Source organism: Sus scrofa, chromosome 3, assembly GCF_054392235.1.
Source record: "Sus scrofa isolate SSC_HxYL_T2T_F1_AM1 chromosome 3, Sscrofa_HxYL_maternal_Yorkshire_Landrace_v2.0, whole genome shotgun sequence".
NCBI classification, from domain to species: domain Eukaryota; kingdom Metazoa; phylum Chordata; class Mammalia; order Artiodactyla; family Suidae; genus Sus; species Sus scrofa.
Genome location: NC_139385.1, coordinates 26220327 through 26240664, shown reverse-complemented (window position 1 = coordinate 26240664; position 20338 = coordinate 26220327). Strand labels below are relative to the sequence as shown.

Here is a 20338-nt window from a genome sequence, read left to right as displayed (position 1 = left end):
GGTACTGGCAGAATGCTCTCTGGGGCATTGCCTTATATACTTTTGCCCATGCAAATAAGGCATTGCCTTGGAACCAATCACAGGATGCAACTGCCCCTCCACCCCACCCCCTGCACCAAAGTGGTGCTGACGCAAGCACGCACAGAGCAGGTGGGTTGGGCCAGGAACTTAGGGGGCATGGTGCTGCAGAATGGCGGTCCTCAAACAGGTCCGTGAGGTGGGTATATAAGGCAAGGCCGCGCTGCCTCAGGGCAGCGGCCAGTCCGTTGAAGAGCGTCGTTGGAGGAGCTGTGCACTACCGCCTCACCTGATCCTAGAACGAGTCCTGCAGGAGCTTCTGGGCGCTTTGGTAGAGCGCCCGGAGAGAGCTGTTCTTCTTCACTGGGGGGAGAACCATCTCCAAACTTGAGAGGACTCACTGTTCCAGACTTCGCAGAGCAAGAACGCCGTTCCTATGCTGCAGCTATTTGCCTCTCGGTCGGAGCGACCTGCTGTGGGGCGAAGATCTCCATTTCGTGCATCAAAGCTGACTGGTGGTGTTGGAGCACAGTTACCGCCTTTTGTGGCCTGTGCTTATATTCTAGTGTGTTGGCAAAGACTGAGGAAGAAAGTGAGGAACAGAGAACCCTGACTTTGTTGGATCATCGTCAGCTTCCAAGAAAAAGCCACTTAAGGTAGGCTTTTTTGCTTTTCAGGGAGCTCGAGGATCAGTTTCGTTTTGATTTCTGTCAATGACTCTTGGTTGCTGTGAGGTTTAGTTTTCATTTTTTCTTGGGGCCTGTGAAGGATGGTGTTTGGGATTTCTAGGGCGCTTTTTCTGGCGGGTTTGCTACTGGTGGGGCTGAGCTTTTTGTTCTGCCCACACCTACTGGTTTGTTCAAGCCGCCGGTTTGGACGTAGGAGTCGTGCTGTTGTTGGGCAAAAAGTAGGCGGGCTCTTTCTGCTGCTGTCTTAGCTCTTGGTATGCCAACAGGAACACACAAGGGCGTGGCCTCAGGGTTAGGAGCTAGAAGCCTCTGGGCTCTCGCGTCAAGTAATACCTGGAGAGCTCTGGTGGGGTTTCTGCTCCGCGAGCCTGACGCGGAGTCCACTTGCAGAGGCGCGCGTTTCCTGTCGCGTGTTACCAAAGCGCTGGTTTTATGGGGGGTAGCATGTGATGTCCAGTGAGGAAACAAATCTTAAGTTCTTCTGTCTCTGGAACTGTAGCGGTAGCTAGGAAGCTTTTTTTTCTGGGCAGGAAAGGTTGGCAGTGTCTAGCACTATTAAATTTCCTGAACTCCTTCTGTTCTTCCAGGGGAGTGAAGCTCAGCAGAAGATCTGCCTGTCTCCAGGCAACTTAAAATCAACCTGTTTGCACCTGTAGTTTTACATATTCCCCTCCCCCCCATTTACTCCCTGTGCAGAATCCTCTGTGAAAAAGCAAGTGTCTTTGGAAGTTATTGATAGATTCTAGTAAGTGTTACACCTTGATGTATTCATCAGGCAGCAGGGCTCACTGCTGCTTATCTCCAGCTTTTCTTTTGTATTAGTCTCAGGCACTCCTCCAGTCCTGAAGGACTTTAGAGACTTTAAGTTCTTTGTTGTCTGTTGACATTTTGTGGTAACTGTTCTCTTCGCCTGTAACAAGCCATGCTCTCCCTGCCAAGGTGAAGGGGATAGGCCAGGGCCAAGTCTACCACCATTGAAGCTCCTTCTAGTGAGGTGCTACTCCCTAGACTGAACAACCTAGCCTGACGGTACCTACTCTCCTAAATGTGGCACAGAAAATTCAGATCAGGGTGTAACCTTCCAGTAGGTGAGGTGGGGTCGGGCGCAGAGTGATGGGGATTTGAGTTGCACATTGGGGCGGTGTGGTTGGGTGTGGGTAGCCCAGGCTGGGCAGGAGAGAGGGAGTGGTCCTCCTCCCCTGGCCTGACCTTGGACTGTACTGGAGGAGAGCAGGCCTTGCCAATGCCTCAGTGACCTGTGGGGTGCTAAGACACTGTTAGAAGGTTACTTTTTTTTAACTTATTTTTGTGCTTTTTCTGTTTTGGTTATGGTGTTATCATATGTCCTTTGTCGGTGTAGTTTTTTCAATTGGTGTACAGTATGCTTATACTACTATGTTAATTTCAGGTTTACAGTGTAGTGGCTGCATAGTTTTGTTTGTTTTTTTTTTCTTTTTTGTCTTTTGGTCTGTTGTTGTTGTTGCTATTTCTTGGGCTGCTCCCGCGGCATATGGAGGTTCCCAGGCTAGGGGTTGAATCGGAGCTGTAGCCACCGGCCTACGCCAGAGCCACAGCAACGCGGGATCCGAGCCGCGTCTGCAACCTACACCACAGCTCACGGCAACGCCGGATCGTTAACCCACTGAGCAAGGGCAGGGACCGAACCCGCAACCTCATGGTTCCTAGTCGGATTCGTTAACCACTGTGCCACTACGGGAACTCCTGCATAGTTTTATAGATTGTATTCCACTAAACAGAATACAATAGCTAGAAGTTACTGCAAAATATTGGCCGTGTTACCTGTGGTATGCAGTATTCCTTGTACCTTATTTGTTTTACATGGAGTGGTTTCTACCTCTTAATGCCTTGCCTCTTTTTCGTCTCCTCTCTCTCCATGCTGGTAAGCAAGTTCTTTATATCTGTGAATCTGTGCTGTTGTCTTTGATTTTCTCTTTGTTTCCAGGTATTTAATTGCTTTGGTTTCTTCCCCCCCCCTTGCCTATTGGTTTTTTACTGACAGTAGTTTAGCTATCACATGATTGTGTTGTACCATTTCTGATGCTGTCATTGATTCCTGGTTTCATACTGTGATGGGGGAAAATGCTTGATATAATTTCAGTTAATCTGCTGAGACTTGTTTTGTTGCCCAGCACGTCCAAGTATTGAAGTGTGAGTCATTTCAATGCAAGCATACTCAAAAAATCTGCATTTCATTTCCTCACTCGTGTGAAGACAGCTGATTGTAAAGAACTAGTTGAAAGCAAATAAATGTCCCAAAATGAGTAAAATTACAATGAGAGTTAAAGCTTTAGCAGTGTAAAAAACATGGGCTGAGAATATTATTTTGAAGTAATTGTATTGGGTTTGTTTTTCCTGGCCTATTTTCTTCAGTTGGGAGGTTTGGTTGTTGCAATTTTTTTTTCTTTGTAATTTTAGGGCCACACCTGAGGCATATAGAGGTTCCCAGGCTGGGGGTCTAGTTGGAACTGTAGCTGCGGGTCTCCCACTGCCACTGCAATGCCAGAACCTTAACACACTGAGCAAGGCCAGGGATCAAACCCGAAATCTCAGGGTTCCTAGCCAGATTCATTTCTTCTGTGCCAGGAAGGGAACGCTTCCTTTTCTTTTCTTTTTTTTTTAGACCTGAGTCAAGCATGTGTCATGATGAGCTTTCTGCTTAGACATGCTTTTGATGTGTTGTTGCATAGGTGTTGAATTGCCATGTTTTTCATTTTATGGTTTTCACCATTGGCCAGTGGAAGCTCCCAGGTTAGGGTTAAGTTGGACCTGCAGTTGTAGGCCTCTGCTACAGCCAAGGTAATCCTGGAGCCGAGCTGCATCTGCAAGCTACACTGCAATTCATGGCAACACTGGATCGTTAGCCCACTGAGCAAGGCCAGGGGTTGAATCACCCTCTTTAGGGACATTATGTTGGTCTCTTAGCCCACGGAGCCATAATTGTAACTCCTGAATTGTCATGTTTTAATTTTTACATTTCTCTTTTGATTTCTTTAGTGACCCACTGGTTGTTCCTTAGCTTACTGTTTATTCTCTGGTTATTTGTGTGTGTGCATTTTTTCCTCTTGAAGTCTTTTCTATTCTCCTATCACCAAAGATGCTTGGTGTCATTTCAGTTGTCCTAATTGGACCAGGGATGGGTTGTGGTGTCTGATGTGATCTCTCTTGGGGAATGTTTCAAGTGCACCTAAAAGGAATCCGTATTTTCCTGTTTTCAGCATGCATGTGTGTCTGTGGATATATACAATTATCAATTTCGTCTGTTGGATGTGATGTGTCAGTCACATAAGGCCAGTGTTTTCTTACTGGTGTTTAAGTCTGGGTGAGCTATCCATTAATGTAAATGGGATGTTAGGTCCCCTACTCCTGTTTTTCCTATCAAGTTCTCCCTTTATGTCCATTAATCTTTTCTTGATGTGTGCTCCTTTGTTGGGTGCCTACGTGTTTACATTGTTGTATTTTCTAAATGGGTTGATCGATCCCTTGCCTTAGTTGTCTGTTTCTGGTAACAGTGATTAAAGGCTATTGCCAGGCAATAAACACTAACTCAGTTGGAATTATTCCAGAGATGCAAGGCTAGTTCAGTCTTCAAAAATAAGTCACATGAGAAACAGATGCAGACACAAAAAGCATGCAAGATTTTCATTATGCTCATGAGGAAATCTCTCAGGAAAGGAAGAACAGAAGAGGACTTGATTTCCAGTATTAAAAAGCACTTCAAACTAACATCAATGCTGCTTAAACGTGAACTGATGGAAAACATTTCCCCTCTGATCAAAACCAGAGTGGATGCCTCTCCTAGTATTACTTTCTGCATAGTACTGGAAGTTGCAGTCAGTGTAATGTGGTAGAAAAAGGCAATGCAGTATATGGATTGGACCAATCAGAAAAACCATTCCTCTGCACCAGTGACATGGTGGTGTCAACATTAAAGGTATTTGCAAGTCGACTTTCAATTTTATTGGAAGGAGTTAATGACTTCAGTGAAACGGGAAGAGTGTACCATACATTCTCCTGTGTGTGTATACATGCATCCCGACTTTCCCTGAAACAACACAAAATGTGTTTGTGGCAGTCCACATGTTTGGAATAGCCTTGTGCCAGAGGGATCATTGGTAAATATTTTTCCTCGTCCTGAACATTTCCTGGACCTTTCCATTTTAAGAAACATGAAGATTTTATTAAAATAGATGAACATTCTAGTTGCTTTTTTGTTTTCTTTTATGTTCTCTCCAATTGATGGAGATCTTTCTTACAGTGTTGCTACATACTAGGAGGATGAGGCCTATTTAGAAACAGTAGCTAGTCTCCCTAGAAACATTTCTCATATGATAAACATTTTATGGACAGCAGCCATTTTGCTATGTCCTGGGGAAATAAAATTCTGATACAGAAACTTATTAAGGAGTTCATTGTGTATAAGAGAAACTCTGGTACAAGCCAAACGGTAGTATAGTTTTAGAATTACAAAGTTTCCAATCTGTAGTATAGTTTTAGAATTACAAAGCTTTACATGAAGTGTTAAGGAAAGTTGGAGCGCGAGTAAGAAACCTTAATTGCAAAGAAGATAGAGTTTGGAAAGGAAGCTGCAAAAGGTATGTTTTTATACAGAAGTCGTATGTTGTAGGGGAAGATATGATAATGCTATGTAGCAGTAAGTGCTGATGCTCCATACGCAGTTTTGTTTATCAACAGATGCGTTATCTTCTTTCAACTGTACATGGGAGGAAAACGAGATTTAGAAGCACCAAGCAAGCTGTCCTAGTGTTTTTAACTTGGACATTCTGGGGTGGAGATTCAGCTCAAACCTTACTCTTTTTTTAAGGAATGTCATTTTTTCCGTTGTCGTGGCTTTACAGTGTCCTGTCTATTTTGTACTGTACTGCAAGGTGACCCAGTCACTCATACGTATATACATTCTCTTTCTCACATTATCATGCTTCATCGTAAGTGACTACGTATAGTTGCCAGTGCCATACAGCCAGATCTCATTGCTTATCCATTCCAAAGGTAATACTTTACATCTCTTAACCCCCAAATTCCCACACCCTCTCCTGCCCTCCCTCTGGGAAACCACAGGCCTGTTCTCCATGTCCATGATTTTCTTCCTGTGGAAAGGTTCCTTTGTGCTGTATGTTACATTTTGGACATACCTAAGTCATGTATTTTCTTTGGGGAAGTATCTATTCAGGGTTTTTTTGCCCACTTTTCAGTTGGGTGGTTGGCTCTTTTGCTGTTGAGGGGTGTAAGTTGTATGTTTTAGAGATTAGGCCCTTGTCGATTGCATCCTTTGAAACTGTCTTTTCTCCCATTATTTAAGTTGTCTTTGTGTTTTTAGGGGTTCTCTTTGTTGTGCAAAAGCCTGTCTTATTAGGTCCCACTGGCTTCTTTCTGCTTTTATTTCTGTTGCTTTGGGAGACTGCCCTGAGAAAATATTTGTAAGGTTGATGTCAGAGACTGTTTGGCCTAGCATGTTCTCTTCTAGGAGTTTGAAAGTGTCTTCTCCTAGGTTTGCATCTCTAAGACATTTTCAGTTGATTTGTGTGTGTGGAGTGAAGGTGTGTTCCAGTTCCATTGGTCTTCCATGCAGCTGTCCCATGTTCCCACCACCACTTGCTGAAAAGATGGTCTTTCTCCCCTTTTAGATTCTTGCCTCCTTCATGGAAGATGAAATTAACTGTAGGCGTTTGGGTTTATTTGTGGGGTCTGTCTTCTGTTGGTACCAGGACCACAGTGGCTGGATGACTGTGGCTTTGGAACATTGCCTGAAGTGTGGGAGAGTCATGCCTCCTGCCTGCATTTGGTTCCTCAGGATTGCTTCAGCAAGTCTGGGTCTTCTGGGGTTCCAAATGAGGTTTGGGATTGCTTGTTCTGGTTCTGTGGAAAACATCATGGGTCATTTGATAGGGATCGCCTTGAATTGGTAGATTGCTTGGGGTAGTATGGCCGTTTTTACAGCAGTAATTTCTCCCACCTGGGAGCATGGACTGTCTTTCCATGGCTTTGCATCCTCTTTAATGTCCTTGATTAAGGGTTTCTAGTTCTCAGCAGGTATGTCTTTCCTTGCCTTGGTCAGGTGGAGTCCCAGGTATTCAGAGTCTTTGGATGACATTTTAAAAAGGATTTTGGTGTTCTTTAATATTTCATTGTTTGTAAACAGAAATGTGACTGATTTCTGGAAGTTAAGGTTCTATGTGCTGCTACTTTGTTGAATTTGTTGATCAGTTTGAGTGGTTTGTGGGCTGTTGAGTCCTTAGGGTTTTCCAGATGGCGTATGAGGTCATCTGCATACAGTGGCAAATTTACCACTTCTCTTCCAATGTGGATACCATGGCTTTCTTTTGTTTGTCCAATGACTGAGTCTAGGACTTGCGGTGTTGGGTTGCATAGCAGCGGTGAGAGTGGGCATCCTTGTCTTGTTCCAGATTTGAGTGGGAGGGCTTTCAGCTTTTCTCCATTGAGTGTTTTATTTGCTGTCAGTTTTGTTGTGAGTGTATTTTATTTATTATTACATAAAGTTATACCCGTTTTGCTAAGAAAGTTATCAAGAATGGATGTTTGACTAGGACAAATGCTTTTTCTGCCTCTGTTGAGATGTTCTTAATGCTTTTTGTCTGTTAATGTAGTGTGCAACATTGACTGAGGTGTGTGTGTTGAACCACCCTTGTGAACCTGGGGCGAACACCACTTGGTCGTGGTGTATTTTTTATTTTTAAACACATGGAGGTTTTTGGATTTGGGTGCTGAAAATGTTGAGAATTTTTACATCTATATTAATAAATGATGCAGAACTATAGTTTTTAGGGTGATAGTGACACCAAAGAATATCTTTGGGAGTTTTCCTTCAGCCTTTTGGGAAAGGTCAAAGGTGGGTATCTGTTTCTTTGTGTCTTCGGGTCAGAATTCACCTGGGAAGCCATCTGGTCCTGGACTTTTATTGGTAGGCATTTGCTCCTCCCTGAGAGGTGGAGGACACTCACTTCAATTTATCTCTGAGTTTGTTTCACAAGTACTTGGTGTTCAACAGAGTCTTTTGCAGCTATACTCTGAAATCTCTGTGCTTTCAGAGATACACACCCTGACCTAGTTCTGACTTGATGACAAGGAGGCACATGGGCAGCGAACACATGGCATCATCCACAAGTTTCCTTTCCTTTTTGTACCATTCTGAGATGTCTTCCCAAAGGTGAGCATCACACTCTGCTAGACACGATTGGTGCCATGTTGAGAGGCATGTGGAAAATGCCACATCCTCCAGCTGTCCCCAACTACGCCTGATCATCTCTGTCCCATCCCTAAAGCCTTGAGGATCTCTCTGCCTCCTACACCTTAAAATTCCTGTACTGTACTTGACCTCCCTCTGGGGAGAAGTTACCTTAGAGTCCTTTCTCCACTCTCTGGCCATGGCCTCAAAATCTTACCGACAGCACAAACCTGAGTGGGATGTAACTCTAAGTAAGGGAGGCTTCTGTTTAGGGTCCAAAGATGGGGTGTGGAGGGTGGTCTCATGGCTGGTTCCATAACAAAGGTACACCACTGCATTATTTCTCATGGTTCTTTGGGTTGACGAGGCTCAGCTGGATGGTTCTCCTTGGAATTTTGGCAATGGTAGCATCATCTGGGGGCTTATGTAGCTGGACTCTCACATGGTCTGGGCAGAGATGCCTATTGTCAATTGGGAGTTCCTCTAGGGATGCAAACTGGAGGCACCTGACTTCTTCACATGGCTTTGGGCATCCCACAACATGGAAGCTGGGCTCTAAAAGGATTCATCCTGTTGTAGTAGGTGAGCATTCCAAAAGAAAGTTGCCCAGCCCTCTAATAATCAGGTTTCATCCTCATGTACCTCTTCCCCTGCATGCTGTTGACTACCCCATAGGTAGAGAGTAGAGGAACACTTTCTATCTCTTGATGAGACTATCAGCATGAACATTTAGGGGGGGAAAAATGCAGGCCATGTTTGAATTCACATTCCCATGAATGGTTCCACCTTTGGTAGGTAGAGAAGCTATAGATAATGACCATTTACAAATGCTCTTAACATCTTACTGCTAGGGAACACATGGTCATGTAGTCGAGGTCAAATGTTCCCTGGTGATACAAAGCCAAAACATATCAGAAGCAGGTGAAAGATACAGAGGGCTTTTTGGAGGAAGGGAGTTTTTAAGCCTAATCTGACAGAGAAGGCATATAGCCAGAGTATATACTCAGAGGTAATAATGCCCTGCTTCTGAGTACACAATACATACAACCCAGACAATAGTCCATGGAGTGATGCTTTTCCACGTTGATGTCTTGAGCATAGAAAAAGCAGCAAGCATATCTTTGTGTCTCAGTGTTCCTGTAGTGAATAATAACAAATGCTCTTTTCAGCTTTTGTTCCAGGGTCTATTTTATAAATTCCTATGCATGAATCTTGCTCAAAGCCTCAATGGTAACCCACTCATGGATTTGTGACAGAGGGTGGAGGAGATAACTGAGTGTTCATTACATGGGATCCTTGCTGAATAACGTTTGAATACAGAGCTTGTCTAATGACTGAAACTAAGTCAGGGTATTATAAAATACAGTGTAGTCATAGCAAACGAAAACAAAAAAAGCTCTGTAGATGCTAAGAGTGTGGGTGCCAGAAAACAGGGCCATAGGCTTCAAACTTGAAAGCACAGAGCTAAGAGTATGAAAGAGAATAGAATATAGAGATCATGGAAAAACCATGATCTCCCCTTGGAATGCCAAGGAGGTTAAGCTAGGAAAGAAGTTCAGATAGTGAAGAGTTATGGGCCCTGTGAAGGGACACTCAGGCCTGCTGTAAATGTTAAGGCTTTGCTGAGATCAGATCGGACGATGGTTAGAGCAAACTGTTCATCATACACCCAAGAGGTACACTCCTCCGGTGTTGGTTTAGCAAGCTGTATCCGTACTCTTTGGTGTTTTTACCCCCCCTCCACACACACTTTGATGAACAGCCTTTGTTCACAATCCTAATAAAAGATAGACCCTGAGTTTCCTTGGGGCTCTTGCTGGCTACAGCATTAGTCATTTCTTTGTCGTCTTCAAGTTGATCTTGTCACATATGATCACAAGAGTTTCTTTTATGGGGAAAGTTTTGGACAGTGCACTGTTGCGTATATTCTCATAGAAATTCCATAGCATTATTTAAAATTCATGGCCTGAGGTTGCAGTGAGTACAGATTTAGCATTCACAGGAGATAGGACAGAGCTGGAATATGGAGCGGATGTTATATAAGCAACCATGATTTTGGAAACAGCCAGCTAGGGCAAAGAATAGAAGGGGAGGAAAAACGAGGAAGTGAGTAAAGTTACCCATGGTGGCTGCTTTCATGCAGATTCAATCCCCATTTTGATTTAAGAACCGGATGATCTACCCACAGAAAGGGTAAGAAGTTTCTAATGCTTTATTACATACAGGAAGTTAGCTTTTTCAGAACAGCTGTGGGAGTTCCCATTGTGTCTCTGTGGTAACAAACCTGAGTGTAGTATCCATGAGGACATGGATTCCATCCCTGGTCCCATTCATTGGGTTAAGGATCTGGCTTTACCAGAAGCTGCAGTGCATGTTGCCTGTGTGGCTCAGATCCTGCGTTGCTCTTGTGTAGGAAACAGCTACAGGTCCAATGCAAGCCCTAGACTGGGAGTTTGGATATGCTGTGGTTGTGGCCCGAAAGAGACAAAAAAAACAAAACCACACAACTACATGACCAGTGCTAAGGGCCTTTGAGGTCTAACTGAAAGAGGATTCCACTGAAACACGTTACTCCAAAGGAAAGATACTGGACCGAAATACTCATTTCCTCGTTTGCAAAATGGAAATAATAATGGTTGCTGGCTCAAGAGATTTGTGTGAGCCTCTGAGGAGGTAATATATTTGCAGTGTGCCTGACACAGGAGGAGTACCTAGGCATGGTCAGCTATTTTTATGTCATCCTCACCAATAAAAAAATAATGTAACACCTTTAAAAAACTAAAGATAATATTCGGAGTAGTAACCCAAGAATCTTCAAGATGTTATTTGCTATGTAATTTGAATTAAGGGGGAAAAATACCCCAAAATGCCCCTTTTGTGATTGGCAAGCTTCTGGAACATTGGTTGGAAATCGTTCAGCCCTGAAAATCCAAATGGCCACCACTGTAGTCTCATTAGTCATTCCCTCTTTTATAACATGATACTCATTGGCGTTCCATGGTTAGAATTACCCATCATTTACTGATGTTATGGAGCAATAATAATGCTTTCTTTGATTTCCTTTGTGACATTTCATTCATTGAAATACACGGGGAAGACAAAGGCTAATGATTGGACACACTCTTCCAAGTCTTTTAGGCCAATTACAAAGGACAAAGTACCCAGTGACAAAGAGATTTTTTATTTTTTCTTTTGTAAAATGTTCACGCATTGGTGAGGGGAATACGCAGCATATGTTACACACCTGAGATGAAGATATCTACCCTATTTGACAATTTTTCTGACTATGCCTCTCCTTATTTCCCTTTTGATATCTTTGTTCCAAAGGCTATGTAGACCAAAAGGTTTAACAGGGGACTCACAAAGATATAGAAAACAGCTAGCATTTTGCCTTGTTCTACAGATGCTTCAGAAGGAGGCCCCTGATATATGCAGAAGAGCATCCATAAAAAAGAGTGACAGCCTGCAGATGGGACCCAGAGCTGGAAAAAGCCTTGGGCCTCCCTTCAACAGAGCTGTTAACGCAGAATGGCTGTGAAAATAAAAACGTCAGAGGTGAGGACGATGGTGTGAGAGAACAGCAGAGGTTGAAACCAGCTACCGCAAACATGGCAGTCATGTTAACATACATATCTGAGCAGGGCAGGATGAAGAGAGGTGGATCAGCACAATACAAGCAGTTGATTTCATTGGGTCCCAGGAAGGAGAGACAGGGTATCAGGATGGTCTGGGCTCGACCAGTTACAAAGCCATGACTATAATGGTAGCCGTGAGAGAGAGGCAGAAACTTTGGGACATGTTGCTCTCATAGAGCAAGGGTTGGCAAACAGCCATGGTCAGAAGCCATGACTGTGATCACGTCATCTGTGGTTTGTAGGAGCCATCGTGTGATCTCCAGGATGATGAATGAAAAAGTGGAACTGGATAGAGCAACCAAGAAAGGAAATTTGTTTTCCCTTCCCTTGGATAAGAAATGCACCAGCATCTGAGGGGTGACCTTCGTGGCATGACACAGACCTACAAAGCAGAGGTAGGTGGCTGAGGAAGAAGCACACTGGAGTGTGAAGCGTTGAGTCACTGTGCATTAGCAGACTGGTAGGGACATTGCCAATTACTAAGGTAAGGTAGATGACGAGGCATACCACCAGCAGGACAGGCTGCACCTCAGCTACATCTGTCAGTCCCGGAAGCCTCCACTTGGTCATCACCTCTGAGTAGTTGTCCTTTTCACATTGTTTGCGTCCCTTGCAATGAGGTCTGAAGTAAAGGAAATATGCCTGCATTTGTCTTTAGTCTTTTTGCTGCTACTCCCATCATGGCATTTGCTACTTAGGTCTCTCAAACCTGTAACTACATGGGGCATGAATAAATAGATTGGGAGTCTCTGATGTGGCTCAGGGGGTTAAGAATCTGCCTGGAGCAACTCAGGGTGCTGTGGAGATGTGCATTCGATGCTGATGCTGGGCAGTGGGTTAAAGGATGGGGCATGAGCACAGGTGCCTTTTAGCTTGCATCTGCAGCTTGGATTCAATTCCTAGCCTAAGAACTTCCATGTGCCCCTGGTAGAACCATGTGAAAAAAGAAAAAAAGAAGGAAAGAGCCTTAGTGATAAGCATGTGATAGATGTTTTCAATATCTAACGTAATGTAGAGATCCTTTATATAAAAGCAGTCATTTTTAAATGCTTTTCTGCAAGACTTTTCACATTGGAAAAACCTTTGTCTTTTCTGCAGATATCATTATAAATTGTTGACTTAGGGTCCCTTTAAACATTGCTCTTCTTTGGATATATGATCCTATGTGTTTTAACATGCCTTTTGATGTGGTATCTAAAGTGTCCGTCCTTGAGGTTCAGGGGCTTTCACAGCTGAGTGACGGTAAAGGAAGTGGAACTGAGATATGCACAGATTCTCTTAGAAGCAGAGTGTGTCTATGTGCCCCTCTAAACTCAAGGTCATTTTCAAGGGGGCCTCTCCCCCTGTGGTGCCTAAACAGGTTCCCCACACTTGGCTATCTCAAGTGGCCCTCATATACCAAGCCTTGCTTTAAGTCGTTAGATTCTGCTCCTGATAAGCTTAGTCTTGAGGAACACAGAATTATTGGGGGCAATACTTGGTAGGACACACAAATAAGTCAATGTATTTTGTATGAAAAACATGCAGTATGTAAACAATATGTAATACTTGTGTGTAGGTGTATATATACTTACACATTTTCATGGTATGAAGTATTCCGGGTGGGGGTGGGGGTGGGGGTGGGAAACAAAAGTCTCCCTGGTTGAGTAGCTGCTGAAAATTATTTTTTTTTATGTTTGGTGTATATATCCTCAAATGTTAATAGAGATTTTTGTTCTATTTATTTGTTGCCATGAAGGTTTGTTTTGATTACATCTTCTTTCCCCCCCCCCCACTGTACCACATGGGAACCCAGTTACACATACATGCATACATAATTTTTCCTCCCATTGTCATGTTGTGAGGTAAGTGTGTAGATATTATTCTCAGTGCTCCACAGCAGGTTGTCATTGGTACTTCATTCCAGAAGCAGTAGTTTGCATTCTTCAACCCCAAGCTCCCTATCCCTCCCACTCCCTTCCCCTCCCCCCAGGTCTCCATGTCTATGATTTTCTTTTCTGTGGAACAGTTCATTTGTGCTGTATATGAGTGAAGTCATATCGTATCTGTCTTTCTCTTTCTGACCGATTTCACTCAGGGTGAGAGTCTCTAGTTCCATCCATGTTGCGGCAAATGGCATTATGTCATTTTTGTGGCTGAGTAGTAGTCCATTGTGTGTATGTATATATATATATATACACACACACCACCTCTTCCTAATCCAGTCAACTGTCGGTGGACACTTGGGTGGTTTCCTTGTGGTGGCTATTGTGAAGAGAGCGGCAATGAACATGTGGGGGCATGTGTCTTTTTTTTCAGGAAAGTTTTGTCCGGCTATATGCCCAAGAGTGGGACTGATGGGTCATATGATCGTTCTATGTGTAGATTTCTAAGGTACCTCTGTACTGTTGGCTGTAGTTGCTGTGCCAGCTTACATTCCCAGCAGCACTGCAGAAGGGTTCTCTCTTCGCCACACCCTCTCCAACACTTGCTATTTGTGGACTTCTGAATAATGGCCATTCTGACTGGTGCGAGGTGGTATCTTGTGGTAGGTTGGAGTTGCACTTCATACAGTGTTGCTTGTTCCAAATGCTTCTCCACCGTGCTTTCCAACAGTAAGTTCACTCCCGCCTTTGGGACCCAAGATGGAAACTGATGCCCCCTGAAGAAAACACATGGTCTGCTAGATAGGAGGACCAGGTCCCTTCTGAGAGGGCTGAATCCATATCTCTCCCCTCATGAGAAGTAATTAACCTAAACTCTACTGAATGGAATTGGGAGACCCGCAGGAAGCACTTCTCTGCCCTGTGCATGGCAGAGCCCAACAAGAATAAGACAGCCTTCTTTCCTTGCAAGTTGTTCCACCAATGAAGAGCCATGAGCCATGGGCTCTGTATTGATTGACTGACCTCTCCAAACTGTCTCTTATCCTCTGTGCAAGCAGTCTCCTTTTCTTGCCTTGATGGAGATGGCTTATGGTTGGTCATGGTTTCAGGCCTCCAGTTGAAATTCCTGCTGATCCCCAATACACTCATCATGTTTGTGCCAAAACGATCTACCATTCTTTCTGTTTCAGGTCATCAACCCATGGAGGATGCCACTGTTCTGCCACCCGTGAGTGAGGGTTAGCTTGGATCTCCTCAATGAGGTTGAGTATGTCCATTTGTGCAGAGCAGAATTCCTCTGGTAAATGCTCTCAGATTCCTCAGAGGAAGGTTAGGTGGAAGATGGACACCACTTACTTTGGATGAGACTCCAGATTTCGTATTCAAAAATGATGTGTTACTTATTCCAAAATCCCGGGATATGGAAATGCTCCTCCTCGGATGATTGTAAGGAAGAGGCATGATTGTTCTGAATCAAACCTGATGATGCTTCATTCCTCCTTCTCTTTGCACCACCTCAGTTTCTATGTGCTCATCCCCATCATCCTTGTCAGTGGCACTTTCAGATTCTTGGCTAGGGTTTCCATGACAAAATACTATGGCCTGGGGAACGTAAGCAACAGTCATTTCTTCTCTCACAGTTCTGGAGGCTGGACCTCCAAGATCAAGGTGACAACAACAGGGATGGCTTCGAGGGTGTCCTCTCTTCCCTGACTCTGGATGGCTGCCTTAAGGCTCTGTCCTCACATGGCCTTTCCTCTAAGCCTACATGTAAGCCCTGGTCTCATCTGTTATTGCCCCACCCTTAGAATATTAAGAAGCAACAGCTCTTTCTGTCTCCCCATTCAAGGCTTTACAGTCTATACATCTAGTGTGTGAATAAACAATTTTTGAGGACATCAACCTCACCCAGTTTCTTTTGTTTATGTATGTATCTTTCTAGGGCCGCACCTGTGGCATATGGGCGTTCCCAGTCTATGTAGGGGTCAGTCGGAGCTTCAGTGGATGATCCATGTAGCAGCAACAGCAGTATTGGATCTGAGCCACTTCAGAGAGACCTACATCACAGCAACACCTGAACCTCACCCCACAGAGCGAGGCCAGGGATTGAACCCACCTATGGATTGGACACATTGCTGCTGCTCCACCACGGGACCTCAGACCTTAGAGAATTTCGCACTGCACCTTCCTCAGAGAGGCTGAACCAGCAGTATCTGAATGAACTCAGCCAATTCCAGACCCACTGGGACCATCTGTAATAGTAATAAATGTTGATGTTTGAAGCTGCTACTTTTGGGGTTGCTTTTTTGTGTTAATAAGGTAATGGTGTCTGAAATACTGCAGTGCTTTAGACACTAGTAGTAGGTACACAAATTGAACTAGATGGAAAGCTGAAAGAGGAGAAAAACAGGTCAGAGTTTATGTATGAAAACAGCGGGATGGCTTGGTAGTGGGAAACAGACCATTGTTGTGGCGTAAGATTCAGCTGCTTCCCTCCCAGAACAGTCCATTGTTGCAAATGTGATTAGAAGGGAAAGGTGCGTTAAATCAGAATGGGATATTGGTCATTCTTTTCATTCACTTTAATGGTCACTGTGTACTGTGGCAGAGAAGACAGCTCTCTCTAGACTCAGGCACCAACAGGACCCTCCAGGGGTCCCCACAGGAGTCTGGGTTGCTGGGAACTCTCATCCCTGTGAGAGTTTTGATTGATTTTGATTCATCAAATGGCATGTTGGGTTCCAAACTCAATTGTGACAACACAAGCAATGCTTTTTAGGCCTATGTGAACCTGCTATATACCATTTTCATGCTCGTGGGCTGGCACAGCCCAGGTCTCCTGTACCGTTTCAGTCCTGAAAAGCCGGGTCTGCCCCACGGCCATTCGTGTTGGTTTGAGAGCAGAGCTCCACACACGTCATGTCTGTGGCCATGGGGAGCTGGCATCCTGACTGGAGCCAACAGGCCACTTAAGAAGCAGGGCCCCTGTGAGATGGCTGACCCAGGAGCAGGTACTCCTTGTGTTGTACACAGAGTAAGCTGTGAGCACACTGAAGAGGGCCTGCTGCCTGGGAAGGGGGCAATGGTCTCACTATAAACACCTGTCCCTGGTCAAGTGTGTGGTGAGTGTGGGAGCCTGGATGGGGCAAAGGTCACTAATGTAGGATGGGGTAATAGAATTGAGGGCTCCATTATACTTTAATGAATGATGCCGAATGTCGAAAGTAGAAAAACATCAAAATGAGGTGCCGTTTTGATCCCTCTGACTCTCACTCCATCCTCCTGTGTCCTAGTCCAGCCTGCTTTCTGCTGCCTGGAGCCCCTCCCCTCCCCACAGGGGCCTGTTTATCCCTGAGGGCACAGCCAAGCACCCTCAGGGCCAATCCTGCCCTGTGTTCCCCCACTCCGGAAGGTGCCCTGGACGGGCCCCACTCTTGCCACCTCAGCTCCCACCCTCGCCCTTGTGCCTCCCCTCCCCTTGGAACCCTGGCCACCACCCCCCTGCCCCTCTGCCCTGGGACCAGTGGTTCAGTGGCCTCACTTGATGCTGTAGCACTCCCAGAACATAGTATCATTTGGGAAGGTGTGGCTCACATACACGTCAATAAACATGATGTCCAGAGACTAGAGCCTGGCCTGCTGCTTCGTTCCCTGTGGGTGGAGCCAGGGGTGGAGGATTAGAAGCAAAGAATGCTAACCAACTGGCCACAGTTGGGTGGGTGCTGCTGGCTCAGCATGTGTGTTTTCTGAAGAAACGTACCTTCTGCTTATTTCACAAGCTAGGCAGGGTCACAATGGTTCTGAGGTCACAGTCTGTATCCAGGAGCCCTGGATTGGGGATGTGGACCTGTGAATGGTCAGCCTATGGCTTCTGCAAGGCCTAAACCCCCACCCAATAGGAACACACTGGCTAGGCCACCAGGTTCCCTCCTCAGCCCACACAAGGCAGTCCATGATGACAGTGCCACCGCTTCTGGCCTGGGCTTGTCCCCTGGGATGCTACTCCCAGGTGTGGGTGTCCCAGGGCAGTGGGAGGCTGGGAGGGTGACTGGGCCTCTGTCCCTTGAGCCCTCCGAGTCCCACCACACATAAGCTATGTGAGGCAGAGGGCCAGAAGGGGAGCCCATGCCTGGTTTTCAGGCCCTTTTGAGAGCTTGCAGACCACGTGTGAGGCTGGCACTTTTGGCCCAGTGTCAGTGTGTGTGCATCACGCTCTGGGCCTCTTGGTCCATGCATCCTCATGCCACTTGGACAACCATGGCCACTGTCCCTGCCACTCTCACTCCATCTACACTTACCCTGCTGATGCAGTTCAGCCTGGGCGCATAGAGCACCCTTCCTGGGCAGCGGGACCTGGGCTACCCACCTTGGTGATGGGGCTGAGTGGCGGGAACTAGGCAGGGACAGGGATCTCTCTGGATCAATGGGTTGAGACCAGTTTCTTGTCTCATTTCTGTCAGACCTGTGTTCATCTGGCGTGGTCATCTTCTGTGGTTTCTGTGGGGGTCTCCTTCCTCTGTCCTGTTGGTTTCTGTCCCTTGCTGTGTGACTCAGTCCCCCTCAGGTATCTGGGAGGTCTAATTGTAATGTCAGGTGGCACCTGTGCAACTCTGGACCCAGTGTCTGCACTGGGCCAAGGCTACAGGGAGCAAGGAGGTGGGCATGGCATGGCTTTCTGGGCAGGTGAGCCTGGGAGGAACTAGGAAAGCTGGGAACAGGGGAGGGCTCCCAGAGGCACAGATGGAGAAGCCATACCTGGTATTTCCCTTGATTGTCTGCCTTCACCTTCTCCAACAGCAGAGACCATGTCTCTCCTCTTACATGTGGGGGGATCCCCTCATAGACCCTCCAGTGCATCTGTGGGAAAGAAGGTACCCTAAGACAGGTGCAAGGGACACCCCACGGTGAGATGGAGGAAGTCCCATCCAGAAGATGCTCAGAAGAGGCTGGCTCTGCCTGAACTTGTACCCATCTCCCCCAAGGAAGAGTCTGAGGTGTGGTCATGGCTGGCCCTGCCCTGTGCCATGGCTAGGGTGGCCAGGGAAGTCCCGGGGGATACAGGCAAGCCCTCTTCAGTGTCAGGATCCTATGCTTTCTCCTTTTTGACTGCCCTGGTATTTACTCCAATTTCACAGCATCTTCACCCACTTAGAGGCTCGCCTGATCTCCTGGGCTCTTTGCTGGAGAAGGCGATATGGTGGTGTTAGTCAAGCTCCCCACTTCCCTGAAGTGGCCCTGGCTCAGGGCTGTGATCTTAGAGGAACCAGTGAAGGCACAGACCACTCACAGCCTGAGGACCCCTGGTCTCCTCGGAGGTCAGGCAGCAGGGAACCACAGCCACCCCTCAGCCACCTCTCAACTCCTACCCACATAGTGTGAACGGGCTCTCACCCTCACCTCGTGGGTGCTGGGACCATGGATGCTGAGGCCCTGGGTTCTGAGGCCAGGCTTCTCCTGACTGCAAGTCAAGAGAAGGAGAGCATGGGGACCAGGTGCCCAAAAATCCCTGCTCCTGCCAACCCCCCCTATCTGATTCTGGGATACCCAGAGCAGTGGACTGCCCCAGGAGGGTGCTGGCTGTGGAGAAGACTGCAGAACCCCTGGCAGTGCCCCTCTTCACATGGGTGGGCAGTCTCTGACCCTGATGGACAGATGCCCTGGGATCTCCCTAATGTGGATGTGGAGGCGATGGGACTGAGGCCCAGGCCAGCCCAGCCCCCAGTTCTGCCTGTACCACCTCCCTGAGCTCTCTCATCATGAGCCTAGTGTGGACCCTGGCCCCTAGTGGCCATCAGGGCTGGAGGCCCTGAGCTAGGCTGAAGGGTCCTGCCTCCAGAGATGATTCCACAAATGGCAACCCTCCCCATTGGGAGAGGGAGAAGGGGAGGGGGTGTCCAGATGACTCACAGCAGAAAAACCTATGCTGTGACTTTGTAGAGCGAGAGGTCCACATCATCCCATGGGTCCACTGGAGACGCTGACCAGTGCCCCCGAAACCCAGATGGGGCACCAAGGTGAGGGTGTGAGCAGAGCATCTGAGGGAGGCAAGGAATGTCAGATGACAGGCCCAGCACACGACCCTGCCCCAAGAGGAGCTGCTGGCAATTCACCTGCTCCTACCTGCTCTGATCCTGCCTGGGACACACCTGCTCCAGCTGCCTCTGGTCCCCACGTGGGCCTCACCTGCTCTGCCTTGGCTTGGATCCTACCAGAAACATACCTGGCCCTGAGAGCCGTGATTCCCCACCTGGGCTTCACCTGTCCCCTCAGGCTGTGGTCTGCACTTGGGGTGTTAGGATTCCCACCTGGGGAATGTCCCTGCTCCTGTGGATGCCAATGCCCCCTTGGGCCTCACTTGGTAACCTGGCTCTGGTCCCACCCAGGCCTCCCTGTCTCTCCTTGGCTCTGACCCCTGCCATGGCTGCGCCTGCTTCTAGTGCCTTTGCTCCCTCTGAAGCCTCACCTGCTCAAACGTGGCCACTATTTCTGCTCCTTCCAGGGGCAGTGGGGTCTCGAGGCTCACCGTGTCTGGTGCTGCAAGAAAAAATCCTGATATGCCACTGCACGAAAGTCCTCCAGAGAACCAACAGGTTAAAGTGACCTCCTGTTGGAAGCTCCCTGTCTGTCTGATCAGAGGGGAGAAAACCGTGCTGCCTGGGTGGGTGACATCCCATACATCCATCCTAACACTTCTGCTTAATAGACCCCTCCCAGCAGCCTGGGAGATGCTGTCACAGTGAGATGAGGGAGACCGAGAAGTGGGCCCAGAGACCCAGAGCAATGGCTGTCCTGCAGTGCAAGGGGGTGCACTCCTGGCCCAGGTGTGCTGAGAGGAGGGCAGCTGCCAGCTGGGGAGGCCCTGCAGGCTCATGGGACTCACATTTTGCCTAGGCATCAAAAGCCCACCAA

The 20338-nt window shown here is 46.9% G+C and overlaps 2 long non-coding RNA genes across 6 annotated transcripts in view; one reads left to right on the top strand and one right to left on the bottom strand.

Moving 5' to 3' along the window:
- The window catches only part of LOC110258473 (uncharacterized), a 365891-nt gene that overhangs the window by 10026 nt on the left and 335527 nt on the right, over window positions 1–20338 (bottom strand). For 2 of the 3 annotated variants that reach the window (XR_014840499.1, XR_014840496.1), the window contains 2 exons: window positions 19893–19963; window positions 18185–18286 (listed from right to left, as the gene is read on the bottom strand). This is a non-coding gene — a long non-coding RNA (uncharacterized LOC110258473). Of the gene's footprint in view, window positions 1–13262; window positions 15032–15545; window positions 15682–18184; window positions 18287–19892; window positions 19964–20338 lie in introns of those variants that run through there. The other variant, XR_014840497.1, reaches the window with a different exon arrangement.
- On the top strand, window positions 251–15718 carry LOC146404485 (uncharacterized). Of its 3 annotated transcripts, XR_014840488.1 has the most exons (4): window positions 251–674; window positions 11333–11484; window positions 11807–11959; window positions 14620–15718. It is a non-coding gene; the product is annotated as an uncharacterized LOC146404485 (long non-coding RNA). The 3 variants fall into 3 exon arrangements; XR_014840486.1 differs by lacking the exon at window positions 11333–11484; XR_014840487.1 differs by lacking the exons at window positions 11333–11484; window positions 11807–11959.